The following is a 6753-nucleotide window of genomic DNA, read 5'->3' on the forward strand; positions in this document are numbered from 1 at the left end:
AAAATACCAAATACCAATGTGCATGAATGGAGTTAACTGGGTTCTGTTGTGTGGGCTTATCCTAATATGTGCAGAAAATATACTGTACTTTAAACCATTAGTAATGTAGGAGAACATTACAGGATGATAGTAAATATACAGAAATGTTTAACTGATGGTAGCTATGGATGGTATTACAACTCATACCAGTTCACTAGAATGAGACTGAGCTGTAATACAAGGTGCAGCTACTACACAGAAGTACAGAGCTGTGCTTGGTAAACAATGAGGGGGGCACAGTGCTTATTGAGGATTCTTCAGGATTGTGTAATCCTGGAGAATCCTTTAAGTCACTAATAGCTTACATTTAACTCACCAACTATACAGCACTGCTGAAATCTAGTGCAGGGCATATCACATAATGTTCTTTATAGCTGGGTTCACATTTGCGCTGGGGTCTCCATTTGGAGAATCAGTCTTAGGAACTGCCAAAAATCACCAGATGAAAAAGTACTCAAGTCTGACCTTTTAATCCTACGGTTTTAGTTTAAAACAACGGAAACCCGGTGTGTCCCAATTTAGTCAATGGGGTCCTTGGGGCATTGTTGGTGTCAATTGTTTTAGTAGTCTTTGAGTCCATTGTTCTGGTCCTCAAATGGACCAGAACAACAGACAGCCAGACTCAGATGTGAATATAGTGTATGCTATACATTCTGTGCTACACACAATACATATTTTATTGTGAAAATTAAAATAATGTAAAGTAAGGCCACGTTGTCACAGTGCAGATTTGTTTGGTGCATCAAAGACAGTACCAAAGTTTACATTATACTATTTCTAAGGGTATGTTCACACAGAGTTTTTTGCAGGCTGAAAAGTCCCGCTTCAGGAATAAGGAAATGTTTTTTGATGCATTATTTTGCATGATGCGTTTTTTTTTTTTTTTTTTTTTTATCTGTAATTTTAATTGAAAATTTTTAACATGACAAATAAAAGAACATTGGTGAAAAATATGCAAAAACAATAGGGGCAGGCACATTGTCAGTCCTGCAGTATAAAACAATGTAATAAATCACAATAGAAAGATACAATGAAGAACAAGAGTACAAAGGGGGTCAAACATACAGAGACAAAGAGGAGGGGAAAGGGGGGGGGACTGCGGAGAGGGTACTAGGTCTCAGGCCTCACATGGCACAATAGGCATCCTAAGGGAACCAGACCGAGTTGAAAGCATCTAAATTATTGTTACGGCTGGCCGTCAGGGATTCAAGGCTCCGCACATCCTTAACACGGGCCAAAAGTTCTGCAGGAGAAGGAGGGGCCGGGCTCCTCCAATGCTTGGCAATAACAGTCTTAGCAGCTGTTCAGAGGTGAAGAAACAATCTGGAAGCCTTATTGCCGAGATGCCTGGGAGGGAGGTTCAAGATATATTTAAGGGGATCTAAGGGGACACCTTGTAGGAATAGAGAGTCAGTTAATGTTCTGACCTCCTGCCAAAAACCCATAATAAGGGGGCAGGTCCAAAATATGTGATACAGGGTACCTACAGCAGCGTTACAACGCCAACACTGCATAGGAAGGGCAGGGTTCAAAGCATGAAGGAGGGCCGGTGTATGGTACCAGTGCATCAAAAGGTTATATTGCGTTTCCCTAAAAGTTATGCACTGGGAAGATTTCTGAGCTTGTGATCAAACAATCTGCCACTGTCCCTGGAAAATAGATACACCCAGTTCTTCCTCCCATCTAGACATATATATCGATGTCAGATGGGAGAGCCGAGCATCTGACAAGAGAGAAGCCGATACACTGATGAGATGAAGCCTGTGGTGCATGGCAGATCGTCTCGAAGGCTGTGTGGAGAGAGACTTTGGAAGATCCATGGAGAGAGCGGATGAAGTGAGCAACCTGAAAATAATGGAACCATTCAGACCTAGGAAGATCCATATTGTCCACAAAATAGTCAAAAGGACTGAGCTCCAGCGACACCGAATCTATCATGTCAGCAATGCGAAATAAACCTACTCTGGACGACACCTTGACCATATCGGAAGACAAGCTAGGGGGCAAGAAGGGTTGTAAAGGATGGAGACCATCGACGAGCGTGGGGACATTAGAGAGAACCGAGTTTTACAGGCCAACCAGATGGAGCAGGTGAAGCGGATGGGGCCCAACAAATGAGGAGAGGGGGGAACATGGGGAGAGGCTACCCAGAGAAAAGCATTGTGAGGAGCCAACCAGAGCTTTTCAATCTCTACCCACCTGGTGTAAGCCGGGGCAGCAGCCCAAAATGGAATACAACGCAGGTGGGAAGCCAAATAGTAATGCAATAAGTTCGGGGCAGCCAGACCCCCACATTCACTACCTGCAAGGACAACCGAACCTGGGATATGGTGACGCTTAGCCTGCCAGATGAAGCAGAAGACGGCTTTCTGTAAGCCACGAAGTTCAGCACGTGGAACCCCGATGGGGAGGGTCTAGAAATAATAGAGAATTTTCGGGAGAAGGGTCATCTTAACCGCGGCAATCCTACCTAATAAGGATATGGGGAGGGTTTGCCACTTGTCAAGGAGGGATCTAAGATCGCAAAATAGGCGCGGGTAGTTTGCCAAGTAGAGAGTGGAATAGGAGGAGGTAATTTGGACCCCTATGTAGCGTATGGAGGAAGAACGCCATTGGAAATCGAAATTAGCTTGGAGTATTACGAGGTCAGGCGCTGGGATATGTAGGGGAAGAGCCTCAGTCTTAGAAGGGTTCACCTTATAACCTGAAAAATTGCTAAAGGTGTTAAGTAAGTGCATAAGATTAGGAAGAGTGATATGGGGGGAGGAGAGGGTAAGGAGGACATCATCCGCAAAAAGAGAGACTTTGAATTCCTTGTCCTGGACCAAGATCCCCTTAACATGAGGGTCTAGACGGATCATGGCCGCCAAGGGTTCAATACACAAGGCGAAGATCAAAGGAGAGAGGGGGCAACCCTGACGGGTACCATTGCGGATGGGGAAGGAAGGGGAAGAAGCATGGGGAAGTTTTACCGCTGCTGAGGGAGAGGAATAAAGCGCTTTAATAGCTGCGAGAAATGGGCCTGAGAAGCCAAAGGCGACCAATGTGGCCTGCATAAATGACCAATTCAAGCGATCAAAAGTTTTCTTAGCTTCTAGACTGAGAAGAAGTGCCAGGGTAGAGGAATAGTTGGCAACCTCCACCAGGTCCACGGCCCTTCTGGTATTATCACAGCCTTGGCGGCAAGGGATGAAGCCCACCTGATCTTTGTGGACAAGAAGAGGAAGCCAAACATTCAGTCTATTCGCTAGAATCTTGGTGAAGAGTTTCAGATCGGTATTCAGAAGAGCGATAGTGCAATCGTGGGGATCTTTACCCGGTTTAGGTATCAACATAAGAAGCAAATGAGACATGGAAGGGGGGATTGGGGAGCCCGAGAGGAAAGAATTAAAGAGATTCAATAGGTGGGGCGAGAGTATCTCCCGAAACACCTTATAGTAAAGGGACTTAAAACCGTCCGGGCTCGGAGATTTGCCATTAGGGAGGTCTTTGAGGGTATCCGCTCGTTCCTCAGCCGTGATGGGAGAGTTAAGGGACGCCAGGGCTCAGGGAAATAGGAGTATAGTGTTAGTTTGCTCCACTATTCTGTTCCATATTACCCTGTTTCCCCGAAAATAAGACAGTGTCTTATATTAAATTCTCTTCCGAAATATATGACCTGTCTTATTTTCGGGGGATGTCTTATGGAGCAGCTGGAGCTGGGGACAATCGGCAGTCATTCTGGCGCTTCCTTAACGGAGTGCCGGCATGACTGCCGGTTGTAGGTGGTGCAAGAGGTGGTGGTGGTGGGAGGTATGCTAGTTACCTTCCCCATCTTCATAGCAGTGCTGGTGCTGCTGTTGGTCACAGTGGTGGAAGTGGTTGGCGGGGCTTAGCAGAGATTAGCGAGGCTTCCGGCGGTTGTGCCGGAGAGCCTCACTTAGTGGGCATTGCAGCCGGCTGAACGCTGTGCTCCGTGTGCACAGTAAAGCTGGCTGCCTCCTCTGCTGTGATACCACTGTTCCGGCTGCTGTGGGATGAGCTGGGAGAGTGGACTCCCCGCAGCATACGATGCTTTCCCAGCTCATCTTACAGCAGCAGGAACAGTGGTATCACAGCAGAGGCAGCAGCCGGCATACCTGTGCACACGGAACATCGTGCACAGTGTTCTGCCGGCTGCAGTGTTTTTGGGGATGTCTTATTTTCGGGAGGTGCCTTATATTAGGCAATTTAACAAAACCTTCCCCCATGCCTTACTTTTGGGGGATGTCTTATTTTCGGGGAAACGGTAGTTAGTATTTCTTTTCTGTTTATACCTTGTTGCATATTTTCCCAGATCTCTATTCTGTGACTTATTCAGTAAACCTTGTCCTGGGAATTAAAACACTGTGTGTGTGTCTGTGTTGAATCGTGTACCTGCCGAACCTGTGGGCCAAGCCCTTGGTCCTCTTTCAGCTGCATACAGTGAAGAGTGTTGTTATAAAGGATTGGTTTTGGAGAAATCTAGCATAACTCCTCTTTCTCTCACCTGACCACTGCTGTTACAGAAGAGTTAGCTATCCCTAATATACATTGGACACATGGCCAGAATGTATTATTATTATTAATTATTATTATTATTATTGTTGTTTATTTATATATATAACACCATTAATTCCATGGTGCTTTACATTTGGGGGTTACATACAGTACACAAAATATACAGGCAGATATAAAACTAACAGTGACCAACTGGCACAGTGGGGTAGGGGGCCCTGCCCGCGAGGGCTTACAATCTATGAATTAGCAAGTTTTGCTAACTTATCTAAATTATATTGTCCAAACCTGCCTATTTGACCTACAAACTTATGTATATGAGGGTCTTCCAACTCCTCTCTACAGGCAGCTTTCTCATCTCTACCATTTCAGGACTCATACACAGCTCAGCCATATGGGGAAGTTTGACAAGATATCTTTCTAAAGTGTATGACCAACTTTAATCATTCAAATAAACTTAAAATAATGGTGCAACAGCCAAATATTTTCCTAGCTAAACGGAGCATTTGACTTTCCATTGACACAACATAGTGAGCTGTCAGGAGACACATGTGTTAGGAGTCACGCAAAAGCAGATATATAACACTGATTCAGCTTTGTGTTTTCTAAAGGTTGCACCCTCCAAGTTTGTCCCAGAAAGCATTGAGACCACCATCTATCCTGGACAAGTATCCAAAGACTTTGGCTGTGAAACAACCTGTATCATGAGGTTTTCTCCACCAAACTCACCCAGTACCTTCAATTCCTTCACTAGCTCCCTTTTCCCTTGTGTCTTCCAGACCGCTTTGCTCCCATGTATTGACTCCCATGTAGTGTATTGACTTTCGTCACATTTCTCCAAATGACCTGTTTCCAATCTTTTACTACGAGCGTCTTATGACAATATTGAAGTCAACAACAAAGAACCGACACTGGATCAAGATGATGAACCAGTGTTGAAGAAACCACGCTCAACAGGTGAGGAGATCAACGACTTTATGAAATGGTTAAAGCACGACGCGTTTCGGGCGTACACTTCGCGCTTCCTCACCAAAGCGTTGATCTCATCACCTGTTGAGCGCAGTTTCTTCAACGCTGGTTCATCATCTTGATCCAGTGTCGGTCCTTTGTTGTATACTTTTGCACCAGGAACCTTGCTGCTCTACCACAGAGAGGGAGCCTCTGTCAATTGTTCCCAAAGCTTATGTAAAGTTGTGTTTTTCACAACTTCCAAAGGTGAGCCTATATATTTTTTCTGTGTATCACTATTGTCTCCAACAATACTACCCTACGGCCGCTCGGTGTCTCTCCTACTTTTGTTTTTGAATTATAGAAGTCGAGGCTTTTTCACCTTTACTTGGGCCACCTTTCCAGACTTGTGTAACATGCATTAAGTGGTGCTTGCATGGATGTGTGCAATCTCACTATTACAAAGCATATGAGCAACCTCCACTGCTGTGTTTGTCGTGCCAGAACTGACAGACCTTCTGCAACATTTTTGTAGCTCATTTTTTTGATGTTTTAAGGACATTTTCCCCATTGACTTCACTTTTGTTGGCAAAAACAAACACAAAACAGCCAATATTAATTTTTGCACGTGGCAGAGCTTGTGTCATTCAGTAGGAATTCAGAGTACGTTGTTAGCTTTCTTTTTCTTTAAAAATGGATTATATATATATATATATATATATATATATATATATATATATATATATATATATATATATATATATACATACACACATACATACATACATACATACATACACACACACACAGGAATCATATCCAGCAGAGGTTAGAAGAATTGTGCTGTGCCTACAAGACTCCCCCTGCAGGGGGCACATTGGGGCAGTTTAGCTCCCTCTCCCAGGACTCTCATACTTTCACGCCCCATTGTGTCTGTGTCCTATTCCTGACATCATGGAAAAAACAGTGAAGTGAATGTGATGTGACAGGCGACACATGAAGCATATGGGAAATCCACACATTGTAGCTTGCCTGCTGAAATAAATAATAAATAAATGAAGATGTATCAAATTATTTGTGACAAGTGACAAGCTTGTATCAAGCAGGTGACATGGCTGATGGAAGTTGTGCAGGGCACAGCAGCCAGTAGATATTAGCGAGGAGACTCCATCTCTTGATATCATTTTCCTACCATCACAGAATAAACAGTCAAAGGTTGTGTAGGAGCTCCCTGATGCTGGAAGCACCTCC

This window comes from Leptodactylus fuscus, chromosome 5 (genome assembly GCF_031893055.1).
Source record: "Leptodactylus fuscus isolate aLepFus1 chromosome 5, aLepFus1.hap2, whole genome shotgun sequence".
In the NCBI taxonomy this organism is placed as follows: domain Eukaryota; kingdom Metazoa; phylum Chordata; class Amphibia; order Anura; family Leptodactylidae; genus Leptodactylus; species Leptodactylus fuscus.